The 16,760-nt window shown below is 42.6% G+C and overlaps 1 long non-coding RNA gene across 1 annotated transcript in view; it reads left to right on the top strand.

Moving 5' to 3' along the window:
• Positions 1-10,519, top strand: part of LOC135055583 (uncharacterized) — a 92,061-nt gene extending 81,542 nt beyond the window's left edge. Inside the window, exon 4 of the long non-coding RNA XR_010243778.1 lies at positions 9,230-10,519. This is a non-coding gene — a long non-coding RNA (uncharacterized LOC135055583). The remainder of the gene's footprint in view (positions 1-9,229) is intronic.
• The last annotated feature ends 6,241 nt before the right edge of the window (positions 10,520-16,760 follow it).

Raw genomic sequence — 16,760 nt, forward strand, 5'->3', positions numbered from 1 at the left:
TCCCAACGGGTTTTAGACTTAAAAATGTACCTACGATTGGAAGGATAAACCCTGCGTTCTGCCGCCGTTGGGTGGCAGTACTCAACAAGTGCTCCTTTGGCCTGATGATCCTGGTAATAGAAGAATCCACCAGGATTCTAAAGGAGACGAGTGCCAAGGTAACTGAATTGGAGAAAAAATCTTTACATTTACTCACAGATGATCCTGATGCAGGCTGGATAGACAAATTACAGCAAAAAGTTGATCATTATAGACGAGAACTCATCAAATATAATAAATCTAAACTAAGCACTGTAAATAGAGATTATGAAGAACAATCTGTATATCCGTGGGCCACGGGCAGATACCCTCAGAGACAGCAAAGGTTGTTTGCAAATAGCAGAAACGCAAGACGGTTTTTGACTGACACAAAAGCCTCCACAGGTGATAGCACGGCAAGTGAAGTGGAACTCCCATCCTCTAGTAACAGCAAGAAACCCCCTTTAGGGGCAACGACGCGCGCCGGGGGTGCGCAAGGAAGAGACACCACTTCAAAATGAGGCACGGGGGCCAATGCGAAAGGCAAAGGAAGATGCTAATGCCTACAAATAATCTGATAATCAATTTATCATCACATGTATTGACTGCTGACGAGACCAAGGTATTGAATAAAGGATTGTCTTTTATACCGACTGTCAAATTCAATAGATTTGAATGGAAAATTGACACGTGGAAACATCAGAGAAATCTTAAATTAAAAGAATATTTTGGTAGGATGCTAGAGAGAAACTCCGTTGATTCTATGGGACATCCTTTTAGACCAAAATCCTTATTTGATCCACCTACACATAATCCGTCCATAAGAAGTTATGCACGGATGTTGGAGTCTACAGTGGACATTGGGGCTAAACAGCTTCCTCCAACACCTTCTAACCTCACTAAAGGAGAATTTGCGGCCTTAAAGGAACTGAGTTTGAATAAATCTTTAATAATAAGGTCAGCAGACAAGGGGGGCGCCATAGTGCTTCAAGACCTGTCGAATTACAATGAGGAGATCTACCGACAACTGAATGATCATGGGGTATACCGTAATCTTACCTCTGATCCAACTACCACATTTAAGAGAGAGGTTGATGAAATTCTATTGAGTGCCCAGCAAGCATCTGTCATTGATATGACGACCATGAAAGCATTATCTACTGAGTTTCTGGTGACCCCAATCCTTTATACACTGCCCAAAGTCCATAAAAATTTGGACAAACCGCCGGGATGTCCAATTATCTCAGCACGGGGCTCGCTATACAGTATGATAGTGAAATACCTGGACTTTTTCCTTCAACCAGTTATACAAGCCGAGGTCACAGTACTACAAGACACAACACAATTACTTATACTGTTGGAAGATTGTCCATCACTTCCGGAAGCATGCGTACTAAGCAGTGTCGACGTCGTGAGTCTGTACACAAATATCCCCCACAGTGATGGGATCAATGCTGTTAAGTTTTTGTTGGATGGTAACCCCCATTATAAAGGACCAGAGCTGTCCTTCTTCTTACAACTACTGGAGCTAACGTTAACACGTAATTTCTTCTATTTTGATGGCCAATACTACTTGCAGCGTGTTGGTTGCGCCATGGGGAGCAATGTGGCTCCGACGTTCGTCAACGCCTATATGTTAGCCATGGAGCGCAAGTTATTTCTGCAAAATTATTCTTTTTCAAGGGGCATAATCATCTTTACAAGGTACATAGACGATCTTCTGATAGTCTGGTCAGGTAAACAAGAAACGTTTCAAGACCATATGGAAGCCATTAACCTCATGGACCCCAACATCAAATTCACGTATGAAAGTAGTGTTGAGTCTATACACTACCTTGATGTTAATATCACAAGGAAGGGGAATAAGCTGGTTACCTCACTGTACCATAAGCCCACAGATAAAAACACATTGCTTTATGATACCAGCTGCTACCCTGTGGCGATGAAGATAGGGTTACCGTTCTCACAATTTCTAAGAGCAAGAAGAATCAGTAGTGATGTCTCTGATGCAGAAGTGGAGATTGATGGAATGATACAGAAGTTCCTTCAAAGAGGTTATCTAATGAATGATTTATTAAAAGATAAGTCAAAAGCCCTTTCTTTGACACGTGAACAGTGCTTGACAAAGAAGGACAGAAATGTCCGTAAAATTACTCCTTTCAGCACAACCTTTAATGTGGCTAGTACGCTAATAAGGGACAATGCAAGGAAACTGTGGCCGATTATACAAACTGACAAATCCATCCCTGCCCTAAAGGATAGCCAGTTACTTCAGTGCCATCGCAGAGGGAAGAATCTCAAGGACTGGCTAGTCCATAATGATGTGACACCACAAGGCAAAGAGCTTAGATCACATTTCCTGAGTAAAGCACCAGGTTGTACAACCTGCCGTTACCTGGAAACGGGTCCGACCATCGTCCACCCTCATTCTGGGAAAAAGATCAGGATTAGACATGTTCTTAGCATATTCCTGGCCAGGGCTATGAGCTTACCCACCGCATCAAGGTAACCTCTCATTGGGTAAGTCCCTAACACTAACTATAGGGGTTCAGGTCCGGGGGGCAGGACACCCCAGAGCTGTTGCTGCATGTTTGAATAATGTGAGGAGTAAAGGAAAATTATGTGAAGGTGTTACATATATATATAAAACAAACTATTAGTGCCATGGAGTGATGAAATAGTGTTAAATTGCGATGCCCCAGGGACACCCAGCCACGGCAGGCACAGGGAGCCCCACACCCCAGAGAATTCCCCCCATTATGGACTGCCATATTAATCAAAATGTAGGAGTCTTACCTCAGTGTGCTCATTCCAAATGTAAAGGCTAGAGTGTTGGACTATTTAAAATCAGAGGGGTGGGTGGGGCAGGGTGCTAAATTAGGGTGATGGTGTCTCCTACCTACAAAAATGTATGAATACATCAGTTACAGAGGGAAAAGGGCCCTAATTTGCACACCTTAATTAGGTAGTGAGGTGCTACTCTGCTTGAGACTTAGTAAAGTGTTCAGAGGGAAAAGGTAGCAGGTGCACTATCTCACACTAGCTCAACCTGTAGTAACCAGAGGCACTTAGCATATTCCTGGCCAGGGCTATGAGCTTACCCACCGCATCAAGGTAGCCTCTCATTGGGTAAGTCCCTAACACTAACTATAGGGGTTCAGGTCCGGGGGGCAGGACACCCCAGAGCCACCCAGCCAGACAACCCCAGGGCATCGCAGGAGTGATAAAAATATAGGGTTAAAGAGGTAGGAGCAGCTGTTGCTGCATGTGTGAATAATGTGAGGAGTAAAGGAAAATTATGTGAAGGTGTTACATATATATAAAACAAACTATTAGTGCCATGGAGTGATGAAATAGTGTTAAATTGCGATGCCCCAGGGACACCCAGCCACGGCAGGCACAGGGAGCCCCACACCCCAGAGAATTCCCCCCATTATGGACTGCCATATTAATCAAAATGTAGGAGTCTTACCTCAGTGTGCTCATTCCAAATGTAAAGGCTAGAGTGTTGGACTATTTAAAATCAGAGGGGTGGGTGGGGCAGGGTGCTAAATTAGGGTGAAGGTATCTCCTACCTTCAAAAATGTATGAATACATCAGTTACAGAGGGAAAAGGGCCCTAATTTGCACACCTTAATTAGGTAGTGAGGTGCTACTCTGCTTGAGACTTAGTAAAGTGTTCAGAGGGAAAAGGTAGCAGGTGCACTATCTCACACTAGCTCAACCTGTAGTAACCAGAGGCACTTAGCATATTCCTGGCCAGGGCTATGAGCTTACCCACCGCATCAAGGTAGCCTCTCATTGGGTAAGTCCCTAACACTAACTATAGGGGTTCAGGTCCGGGGGGCAGGACACCCCAGAGCCACCCAGCCAGACAACCCCAGGGCATCGCAGGAGTGATAAAAATATAGGGTTAAAGAGGTAGGAGCAGCTGTTGCTGCATGTGTGAATAATGTGAGGAGTAAAGGAAAATTATGTGAAGGTGTTACATATATATAAAACAAACTATTAGTGCCATGGAGTGATGAAATAGTGTTCCGCCCATGAGCAGAGGTGGCGACAGAAACAAGAAATTAATCCGGCTTGAATCCAAATTGATCTTTGAGATGAACACAGTGTCCCCCGGGGGGCTGAATGAAAATCTATCTCTGACTTGTTTTCTGTAGTTGATGTCTAGTTAGGTTGTGGCTGATTTATTATGCTGTACTATTTCATAATTCGGTAATTACTAGGGTATGTGCATTGTTTTGGTCAGATTAAAAGATTGCTGGGTAGTCTCTGCCATATGGGTAATAGATCCCAGCTATGGTATTTGATAAAATGTTCTGCCCTTCTACATGCTCCTTAGTTGAGTAAGTTCTTGTCTATAGGCCCTCATTCCAAGTTGTTCGCTCGCAAGGCGATTTTAGCAGTATTGCACACGCTAAGCCGCCGCCTACTGGGAGTGAATCTTAGCTTCTTAAAATTGCGAACGAAAGATTCGCAATATTGCGATTACACATCTCGTAGCAGTTTCAGAGTAGCTTCAGACTTACTCGGCATCTGCGATCAGTTCAGTGCTTATCGTTCCTGGTTTGACGTCACAAACACACCCAGCGTTCGCCCAGACACTCCTCCGTTTCTCCAGCCACTCCCGCGTTTTTTCCGGAAACGGTAGCGTTTTTTCCCACACGCCCATAAAACGGCCTGTTTCCGCCCAGTAACACCCATTTCCTGTCAATCACACTACGATCGCCTGAGCGAAGAAAAAGCCTTGAGTAAAAATCCAAACTTCATAGCAAATTTACTTGGCGCAGTCGCAGTGCGGACATTGCGCATGCGCACTAAGCGGAAAAACGCTGCGATGCGAAGAAATTTTCCGAGCGAACGACTCGGAATGACCTCCATAGTTTTAGCATAGGCAATTTGTAGGCCATGCACTGTAGGAAGATAGTAAGGTTTACAGATAGCGTTTGATATAATTCCGCTTGATCAGAAGATTGCACAGGATATAGGTTCGACATGCAATTGATAACTGTCACTATAATTGTGTTTTTAGGTGTTTTTCTAGAAGTGTATATGTATGCTTTTTTGTTTATGTGTCACGGGTTGCTATGGATACTGCCACGCCCACCTGCACCGAATTGGTTGGGATACGAGCGCCTCTGCACGCCCCCGGAATGTCTGCTGGGTACTGGGACATGTGTGGATTGGTGCTTGGTCGCCATGGACACCGGTCCCGCCCCTCAAGCCGGTCCGTTCGCGTGGCGGGGTGTGACGTAATGACGACCAGCTCCGGAAGTGCGGGGAGACGCCGGGAGGTGGAGGGTACACTGACTGCTATAAAGGTATGTTTTGTCTAGTTGTTCTTTGTCCTGACGAAAGGCGCTAATAAAGAGTGCCTGAAACGTTGATATACTAAGCTGTCTGCTGCATTGGTGATTTCTGAAGTCCTGTGGAGTGTGTCTTTGCTATATATATATATATATATATATATATATATATAACAGCAATTCCCAAGCGGCACCCGGACCAATAAACTCACGATCATGCAGGCATGTGTAGCAGCAACGTTTCGATGTATTTTATTTTCACATCATCATCAGGCATATAACAAACTTAAAACCAGGCTCACCTTATATCCCCACCGAGTGACACGCGCCGCCAGTGGCGTCCGGAACCAGGAAGCGTGGCGCCCACCAATGGCGTCATCAAGCCCAGTCCATAGCCCTGGTAACCGGCGCTAATAAAAACAAAGTGAAAAAACATAGCAAGAGGTGAACTGAAAAGCATACAGGACTACAATCCAAATATACATGCAGCATAAGAAAAATACTGTCAACATTTGATATATATAATTTAAATGAATGCATGAAGACCCAAAGTATCATTTAAACCACGAGGTACAAGAGTCCCTAATCTATGGTTCCATCCTGACTCACATCTAAGTAATTTAAGTGAACGGTTACCACCTCTTAAAGATGCAGGCACATGATCTATAATCATATATTGTAAATTAGCCATACTATGTCCTGCCTCAGCAAAGTGCCTAGCAACGGGGTGATTACTACTGCCAGATTCCAAAGCAGCCCGAATGGTGGAACGATGCCCTGCCAGAGTATTGTCGGTCTTGCCGACATAATAAAGTCCACAAGGACATCTGATGAAATAAACAATAAACTTGGTAGTGCATGTCACTTTATGTCTAATGTAGAACCTTTTGCCACTGTATGGATGACAGAAACTGTCACCCGCAATAAGGTATCGACATGTAATGCAATTGATACATTTGTAGCATCCGTTGCATCGACTTAGAAAATATTGGCCCTCATTCCGAGTTGTTCGCTCGTTCTTTTTCATCGCATCGCAGTGAAAATCCGCTTAGTACGCATGCGCAAAGTTCGCACTGCGACTGCGCCAAGTAACTTTACTATGAAGAAAGTATTTTTACTCACGGCTTTTTCTTCGCTCCGGCGATCGTAATGTGATTGACAGGAAATGGGTGTTACTGGGCGGAAACACGGCGTTTCAGGGGCGTGTGGCTGAAAACGCTACCGTTTCCGGAAAAAACGCAGGAGTGGCCGGAGAAACGGTGGGAGTGCCTGGGCGAACGCTGGGTGTGTTTGTGACGTCAACCAGGAACGACAAGCACTGAACTGATCGCACAGGCAGAGTAAGTCTGGAGCTACTCTGAAACTGCTAAGTAGTTAGTAATCGCAATATTGCGAATACATCGGTCGCAATTTTAAGAAGCTAAGATTCACTCCCAGTAGGCGGCGGCTTAGCGTGTGTAACTCTGCTAAATTCGCCTTGCGACCGATCAACTCGGAATGAGGGCCCTTGAGTAGAAGGAACACTGGACATATTAGTAATATCAGTTTTAAATACCCAATCACGAATATTTCGCCCTCTGGTATAATAAGGCATAAGTGTCTTATCCTCCAAATTCAAGTCTCCATCAGTGCTTACAATAGGCCAAAGATGTCTAGAAATAGATTTAATAGCCCCACTCGATATATATATACTGTATGGGAAAGTCTAAGGTTAAGTTACATACATAGAATGTACATTGCGTGCATTCTATTGCTCTAGGCGTAAGGGCTCCTTGCTACACTTCTGCATCCACTGGGTCAGTATCAGGGGCAAGGAAATGTTGGAGTTTGTCAAGGAGGTGGGGGGGCTCTGCCTGTTTCATTTGTATTGGGCCCCACAATATTTGTTGGTCACTCTGTCTAATGTACCATTGTTAGAAGGGGTTCGGTATGAATCACCGCCAGACCGGATGCCAGCGGTCAAAATAGGGTTCCACAGCCGATCCCTTACCCCCCCTTAGTGCCTAACTGTAACCTCCCCTAGTGGTACCTAAACCTACCCCCCCCCCTCCCTGTACGCAGCCTAACCCTAACCTCCCCGGTGTTGGCTAAACCTAATTGCCCCCCACGGCAGTAACCTGAGTATACCGTGTATACTTACAATGGTCTGGATCTCAGCTGTCTGAGTTCTGGCATTGGTATCCTGACCCTATCATGATTCCAAGGCCGGGCTTTTAATGGGTGACTGTATTCTGACAGCCGGAATTCCGACAGCTGGGATGTTAACCGCATCCCATTTGTAGAACAACTGTTTGTCTTTTTTCTTCTTTTTTTTCCTGATTAAGAACACTTTTATGATTCTTGGGTGTTGTCTTGGCATATAGAAAATTTTAATGTTTAGTGGAATTGAAGATATTATCTGTCACTTTCCATTTCCTGTTATAGAGACGTTTTGGGACTCTTCCAACTAGCCATGGGGAGATCCTTGAAACTTGATGTGCTTTGTTCATATTATAGTACATTGCTATATTGTTTAACACATATATACATATATATTCCTGAGTATTGAGGATCTAGTGTTGACAGCTGTAAAGATTAGGAAAGATACACATAATCCTTAACTATTTGAGTACACAGGTATAATGGTTATGACTGTACTTGTTTAGTTATGTGAAACATACAAAAATGATTACGTGGTTTTTTTTTTCCATTGGTCTTTGCTCAGAGTATGAGTTTTCTCTTTAAAACAAAAATCAAAAAATCCTGAGATCATCTATTCTGTATGTCTCTGTCTGTCTGTCTGTCTGTCTGTCTGTCTGTCTGTCTATATAGAGTTGAAGGAGGAACAAGTTCTAAAACTTTTTCAATTTTCCTAGACATCAATGATGCAGAAAATAAAGTAAGGCTTTTAAAACAATTACAAGTTTTTCTTAACCTCTGCACTTACATTAAAGCTGGCCATACACTACACCAACATTCAATCCAACCAATCCCTGAAAAAAAGACATTATTATTTTATTATTATTATTATTATTAGCAGTTTCTTATATAGCACAGCATATTCCATTGCGCTTTACAATTAGAACTGTTATAGAACAAAACTGGGCAAAGACAGACAGACATAGAGGTAGGAAGGCCCTGCTCGCAAACTTACAATCTATAGACATGAACTATCTTTCAGATAAATTGTTTAAATCAAACTGATTTAACCAATTTACCTGAATGACCATTTTAATCTGTTTTCCAGCATTTGGAAGCAAATTGCTGATTGCCATTTGCTCTCATACAATACCAGATTTTCATTCCAACCAGCCAGCTAGTTGGATGATTGGATGCAAGTTGGTTTAGTGTATGACCAGCTGAAGGAGTCTATTCACTGCTTCATGAATATACCCCTAAATCTGGATAGACTGCACCTCTCCATACACATCAAATATATATGCTGGACTTTCCCGACTGTCAGATTAATAATAAACATTTGTAGAGGGCATGGATCTGAAGCATTATTGCACAACAGGAATTAACCCCTTTTCCCCATCAGACCAGTTAAATCATGCTTCGGTATGGTAAATGTATCTTGCTTCATAATTACTACTGAAACATACATTGTGTGGATCAAGAAAAATAAGTAAGCTTTTTTCTGCTAGATAACCCGTATTACATAGGGGTGCAGCAAAGAAATTCCTGAGACAATAAAGGGTGTTGTGATCCCAGGAAGTTTGTGGACCACTGGTTTAGAATAAATGTTTTGTTTTGTTTTTTTTACATTATTTTGAATCTGTACGTCTATAAAACTGCAATGGTTGTGTCTGTACACAGCTTTTTTTTTTTTATACTGTATATACTTCTAGGGACTGTTTATGAACTATGTAGACTAAACATTTTTATCTTGACTATCTTTGTCTGTTTGTTCATTTCAGCATTACACAAAACCTGTCACGATCCGGGTATCTGGACGCCATTACTTGCCTTTTAGATGTCTCCTGAGGCTGGCTCAGCGTTCCAGAGCCGGATCTCAACTGTGTTACTGATGTCCACACTCTGCATCTCCCTCCTGTCACTCTGAGACACTGTCACAGCGGCGCCATGTTTGATTTCTGTATGGCGTCTCCCGTCCTCCGCGGCCTCCGCCGCCGTTCCTGTGTTCCAGTATACAGGTTGTCATAGTGATGTCTCATGCCTGCCGCGGCCTTCGCTGTCATCCATGTGTCCCAGTGTGCAGTTGTCAGTTTGGCATCTTCTGTCCTCCGCGGCCTGCGCCGCCATTGCTGCTGTGTTTCCACATGGTTTTCCAAACCAACTTTCTCTCCAAGTACTAACATGGGTGCAGCCATGTTGGTTTCAGTCACATGTTCAATCTCCACCAATCCGCTGCGCTGTGGAATCTGCATGATTGATCAGCCAATGCCTGCATTGCAGCAGGTATGAATATCCTGTGCCTGAACCAGGAAATGGTCAGTGCTTTGGTTGTCAAACCTAGTTCCAGTCTCTCTCTCCTGTGGTTGTTTCTCCAGGTTTCCAGCTCCTGTCTCCAGCCTCCACTAAGAGACCCGCACCTGCTTTCCATCCTGCAGTGCAGCCTGACTCTGCAGTCCTCCGTGGCTATTCCAGCTTCCAGCTATTAACCCATCTGCTTCCAGCGGTTAGCTTCCAGCAGTATCCAGCTTCTTTAAAGTGCCGGTGTTGTTCCAGCGGATCCCTACTTACCAGCAGTCTCCACTAACCACCGGTAACCACTTTTCAACTCTCCTGTTTCCACGCTCTCTAGCATCATACAGCATCCACTCCGTGACTTCATCACCTGGCTGGTTCCATCCAGCATCCACTCCGTGACTTCATCACCTGGCTGGTTCCATCCAGCATCCACTCCGTGTCTTCATCACCTGGCTGATTCCATTCAGCGTCCACTCCGTGTTTCTACCACCTGGCTGGTTCTATCCAGTATCTACAACAGTCTGTTCAAGTTACCAGCTTTACCTATTACACCTGCTGGCGTGTTCCTCGGCTACGTTCACTACTACAGACAGGCCTGGTAAGGATATTCCATCAATGGGACTTTAACATCTGTTCCTCAACCTACCAGTGCTCTGTGGCGCCTCTCAAGGTTATAGTGATCCAGGAACTGTTTTATTTATCTCTGCTTATTATTATCTTTGATTACTGTTGTATCAACACGGAGTCTGTTAATAAATCTTTTATTGACTTTTAAACCTGGTTGTCATGGTCACACCTTCGGGTAATCCTTCTACACTTACATGTCCAGGGGTCTGATTAAACCTCCCAAGTTTAATTTCATCTCAGCCCCTACAACTGAGGCTTCCTCCTGTCAGCCTAGACCCTCAGTTGTGACAAAACCTACATGATGAATTTGGATTGCATATTCACTTGTATAGCTTAGTGGCCTAGAAAGAAAATTAGGTAATATGAGCTTGAAGAAAAACCAGACACTTGACACTCAGTGCAGTGTGCAGGCTCCTCAAGTCCAAATTGACTATATAGATCTATCTATCTATCTATCTATCTATCTATCTATCTGTCTATCTATCTATCTATCTATCATCTATTTATACTGTGCATTTTAGGGGGTGTTACTTATGTTATTCACTAACATTTACACACTCACTTGAATGTACACTTAACCATTTGAAGAATGTAGGTCACATTTGAGACTATAAATGCAGCAGTTTTTACTTGATAGGGGTTATCATATTTGGGATTCATAAGAGCCAAAAATGACTGTAGAAAAGATATATTTAATAAAAATATTAAAGATATTTGTGTCACTGAAATAAATGACTATTGTGATTTATTTATAGATCATTGTGCAAAAAAGTAACACGATTTTAACTGTTTTTATCAATTGTCAAGGAATTCAAAACCCAAGATTCAGATTTTAAATCTGAATTCCGAAACAAAACACTTGAGGGTGGCTTTGCAAAACCTAAACAAAAACACAAGGACGATATTATAACCAAAACGAAAACACGATACTCCGCACACATCTCTGCTTTACTACTGTGACCACAAGCTCTTTGATGATTTAGGTAATGATTCCAAGTGAACATAAAGTGGTCAGCTAAATTTGGGCCTTACCAATACTTTAATTATGAGGAGTCTTTTACCAGATTTAAAAGTTTCTTTAGACTAGGCATGTCAAACTCAAAATCCAAAATGGGCCAAATAATCAAGGTCTAGAATCTTATATGCAATTTTCAAAGGTTTTTTTCGAAAAACCAACAATAAAGTATAATCAAAGAGATGTCAAGTATCGTGAAGAAAACATTTACTTCAATGCAGTGGTACTGTGTGTGCGCCTTAGGCGCGCGTGCCAAAAAATGGGTGTGCGATACACACGTGGGGGCCAGATACAAATATGCCCTCAGTAGTGCAGTGGCAGATACACATATGCCACCAATAGTGCCAGATACACATATGCCACCAGTAGAGCAGTACCAGATACACATATGCCCCCAATAGTGCCATATACCCATATGCCCCTAAAAGTGCCAGATATACATAGGCCCACACTGTTGCAGATATACATATGCCCACACTGTGCCAGATGTACATATGCCCCGACAATGCCAGATACACATATGCCCCCACAGGAAGCATAGGAATCTACCAATGTTGATATTGATGTAATGTAGTGTTATCGATATATATGAATCTGCTGATGCTATCACTGATATATCTGAATCTGCTGGTATTATCACTGATATGAATACATTTTTTGATATTGATTTGCACAATAAGGCAGAATTAAATCAATGTTAGGGTGAATTTGCATAGTACTAATGTTTTAATGAAGCAATATTGACTCTTCCCATTTCCCCATTCTCTGATCTCAGACCACTAAACAGGTGGTCAGAAGACCTTTTGAAAATGTAGTGGCTGTTGATGATCAGTCTTTGGATAGTGCAAAGGAAATTAAATATTCCTGTTTTGTTTTATGGAATATTCTGAATAGAGAAAAGGAACTTAGACAAATGGGAGAAATTGTATTACTATTGACTATTCCAGGTAACAAATTAGTAGCATAATTGCAGGGTCCTATTGAAGCAAATCATACACTAGCAGATGTAAATTATGACATTTTCCAAACAGATACCCAAAGGGTAATATAGATTCATCATGTGAATCTATTGAAAGCTTGGAAATCACTGGAGACGCTGTTTGTTCATTCTGTGGAGGGTGGAAGTGATCTAGTACCTCAAACATTCAGGAATGTTTTGCCAAGGGTCAGGTTTTGGGTTACTCTTCCTTAATCTTATAAAAGAAAAATTCTTTTAAGCTCCTGGTGGCTGACTTTCTGGATGTAGTTTAAGATACTTTGGAGATAATTAATTTCATACAGCATAAAGGGGCTAATTCAGACCTGATCGCTGCTGTGCGTTTTCACACGGTGGGTGATCAGGTCTGAACTGTGCATGCGTATGCACCGCAATGCGTAGGTGTGACGAACTGCAGCAACGGGATGGTGAGAAAATTCCAAACGCACAGGCGATTGCAAGGAGATTTACAGGAAGAGGGCGTTTGTGGGTGGCAACTGACTGTTTTCAAGGAGTACTATGAAAAATATATAGAGTGATGCAACTTGCGCCTTCCTAGCTGCAGCTCAGTCCTGCTCACAAGAACACCACTTCTTTAATCGACATATATTTTAACACACAGAAGAGCGATCCTCAAGCACTGCTAGGTTTTCTCAAAATAATTTCGTGAACATAGGTCTGTAGATATATATGAGAAGAGATCACCACAGCATCATAATATTCAATAATCAGCTCTGATCTTTTCTAGAGTGGTCTCCTTTACTCACCGTTAAACAGTGAGATGCATGCACATAAAGGTATCTTTTTACTTGATATTCCACTTATTCATAATGGACTGTACTCGTATGGAACAACACTCACCTGGGTCAAAGGACCCTATATGCACAAAAAGGTTTCTTTTTCCTCAAGATGTCCTTCACGACACATCCAAGTCCCAAAAATACACCAGATAAAATCCAAAAGGGTATAAAAGGATTTTATTTACTTGAAACAAGATCCATAAAATGATTAAAAAAGATTCTTTTAATTTTTTGTAAAATACAAAGAAATAACAAAAATGATAATAACAAATAACCTGGAGGGCATACGATTTTTGTATCACTCTATACCCATCGGCGTTAGGAATGCAAAAGATAAGGAGCCGAGCTGATTCACCTCATTGTTCCCGGGAAAAACAAAATAGGGAACCTCCAATTGCTCCTTAAATTTGGATGGTATGCAGACCAAGATGGAATAAAGCCAATAGGTAAAATAAGAGTGAATGCCAGTCTCCAGGAATACCTCAACACCAACGCGTTTCGGAAATCCTTTTCCTTCCTCAGGGTGTAGAGTCATACAAAATGAACTGGGTATTTATACCCTACAGTGCAAGTCACATGTAAGTTCCCACCAATCATATCCCAAATGGTGTACACATTCGTATAAATCCACAATTTCCATATCCCAACGTATCTTATTAAATACTTAAAAAAAAGGCATATAATGAACCAGAAATATCCCTAATTTCATAATTATAAGTCCTCTTTTATATATAAAAACAATTAATTGGTACAAGTAAAATCATGATCCGGATTCATGGAATGTTATTTTGTAGGTTGAAAACATAGCAGAACATCCATTCCATCTGCTTAGCGAAGTCCATGTTTTTCCAGTAGTCATTTACCCATAAAACAATGCGTCCCAACGAATCCCGGCACTTCCTGTCAAAGATTCCCGCCAAGGAAATCCACCTCCTAGTTGTCATGGAGATGTTTACTGTATATCCGGAACTAGTCATCAAAACGGGTCGTAGCACTATCCGTCAGCGGAGGTGATCGTCATTCTCCCACTCGCGACGGTTGCTATGACGACCTTCATAGACCGGAAGTCATGCGTTGTCACTTCCTATCTGTGAGACGCAACCAGGAAGTCGTGCCCCGCTCGTTGGAACGCAAAAATGACACGATGGTCATATCGATAGACATACAAAGAAAGAAAAGGGTAGAACAATTTAACAAGTTGTATATCAAACCTAACTCTTCATATTTATGCAATTAAGATACCCCGTAATAAAAACCACTTTTATAAAAACCACTTGGTTTCAAATTCAACATTCAAACCTCTTGGGACTAATGTCTTGAGTTCATATATACTCCTCATCTCTTCTCTAGCTAAAGTTTCTTCCTTATTATCCACTCTCCAATTGGATTTAACTGCCTTTATGCCACAAAAACTGACCATATTTTTAATGTCACAGTTGTGTACATTCTTTTTTTTTTTAAATATGTTTATTAGGAGAAAAATTATAGGTGTAACACACACATTTTACATGTTACATGATAATAGTTTAACAACGTCTTTTTCTATGACAATATCAAATTTAATGATATGTAGGAATGTACTTAAATATGGTTGAAGGCTGCGCTCACATTGGGGGATGGTGGCTGAGTGTGCAGCTGACCTGGAGGTGTCCCACCTCCTGTTACAATTGCGTATTTCGTGGTGGTCAGCGCGCTCTAAAGGGTGTGCGAGGGATTGGATTGATTGGAGAGGTGGATGGTGGTGTGTGAAGTGATGTGTTCTCTGTGTATCTATTTGTAGGGGATGTGGTAATGATCACTCGATGTAAATGAAATATAGGATTTTATTTGGATGTAATAGGATTAATATTCCATAGTCAATAATGAATGTCCCAGGTTGGTTCACCACTTATCAGGTGTGTCTTGCAGACTACCCTTTCTCTGAGTATACCCTCCTATTGGTATACTGATGGAGCTACAGCTCAGGTAAATGTTAGGTATGCCCTAGGGGCCACCTTTACCATAGGTGTGGATGGTCCTATGTATCCTCTGATGCTGTGTCTATTGTTAGGTTTGTGGTTAAGTTTATGGTGTGACTAGTGCGGCGTCCCGCCTGTCAGACCCTTCCGTGTGTGGCAACGAGTGGCGTGGTCATATACTGTGTAATGAAACTTACCGCCGGGGGCAGGTGCTACCTGCCGCCGGTGACCAGTTCTTAGCCGTCCTCAAGCCTGTGTTCCTCGATGTATCCTCTCTGGGTGTCCTCCGTGTCTCAGAAGCCGCGCACCTTGTCTGTAAATGCCGGTCTCCTAAACTCCCGTCCCGTCCTCTGACTTCCTGGTTCGCGCGTCACGTGCCGGGTCACGTGAGCGGTAGTAAAGACTTTACTACCGACATTGCCACACACATTCTCCTCTCTCCGGCTGGAGAAGGAGACGCTTCCGCACACATCGCGCTCACGTGACCCGGCACGTGACGCGCGAACCAGGAAGTCAGAGGACGGGACGGGAGTTTAGGAGACCGGCATTTACAGACAAGGTGCGCGGCTTCTGAGACACGGAGGACACCCAGAGAGGATACATCGAGGAACACAGGCTTGAGGACGGCTAAGAACTGGTCACCGGCGGCAGGTAGCACCTGCCCCCGGCGGTAAGTTTCATTACACAGTATATGACCACGCCACTCGTTGCCACACACGGAAGGGTCTGACAGGCGGGACGCCGCACTAGTCACACCATAAACTTAACCACAAACCTAACAATAGACACAGCATCAGAGGATACATAGGACCATCCACACCTATGGTAAAGGTGGCCCCTAGGGCATACCTAACATTTACCTGAGCTGTAGCTCCATCAGTATACCAATAGGAGGGTATACTCAGAGAAAGGGTAGTCTGCAAGACACACCTGATAAGTGGTGAACCAACCTGGGACATTCATTATTGACTATGGAATATTAATCCTATTACATCCAAATAAAATCCTATATTTCATTTACATCGAGTGATCATTACCACATCCCCTACAAATAGATACACAGAGAACACATCACTTCACACACCACCATCCACCTCTCCAATCAATCCAATCCCTCGCACACCATGTAGGAATGTACAACATTATATCTGTACAACAGCAATCACATATAATGGTTAGAGAATAACGTTAAAAGGATATCATGGATATTACAAGACATGTAGCAGGGAATGGTCATTTCGCGGTGCCATTAACAGTATAATTAAGCTAGGCAAGGAGGGTGTTCCTAAAATAATAAAGTTAAGGTTAGAATGGCGCTGATCCCCTCGTGAGAACCTCTGTATTGTACCAAGTAGTATATTTAACTACTTTACGCATGCCATCACGAGTTGATTGTGGCAGGGTTACTACATAGGGTAGCCATATTGTAAAGAATTTGGGGGAATTGGATTCCACTCTAAGAGAGCATTCGATCCAGTCCATTTGGTATAGATGTGTCAGTTTAGGAAGTAGGAGAGTTATGGGTATAGGGGTTTTGTGTATCCACTGAGACAGAATGGTCTTTTTCGAAGCTGCCGCTATCCGCGCTAGTAATAATTTATTACCTGGAGAGAGGGTACAGCCATTAGGGTCATATTGATT

This window comes from Pseudophryne corroboree, chromosome 3 (assembly GCF_028390025.1).
Source record: "Pseudophryne corroboree isolate aPseCor3 chromosome 3, aPseCor3.hap2, whole genome shotgun sequence".
In the NCBI taxonomy this organism is placed as follows: domain Eukaryota; kingdom Metazoa; phylum Chordata; class Amphibia; order Anura; family Myobatrachidae; genus Pseudophryne; species Pseudophryne corroboree.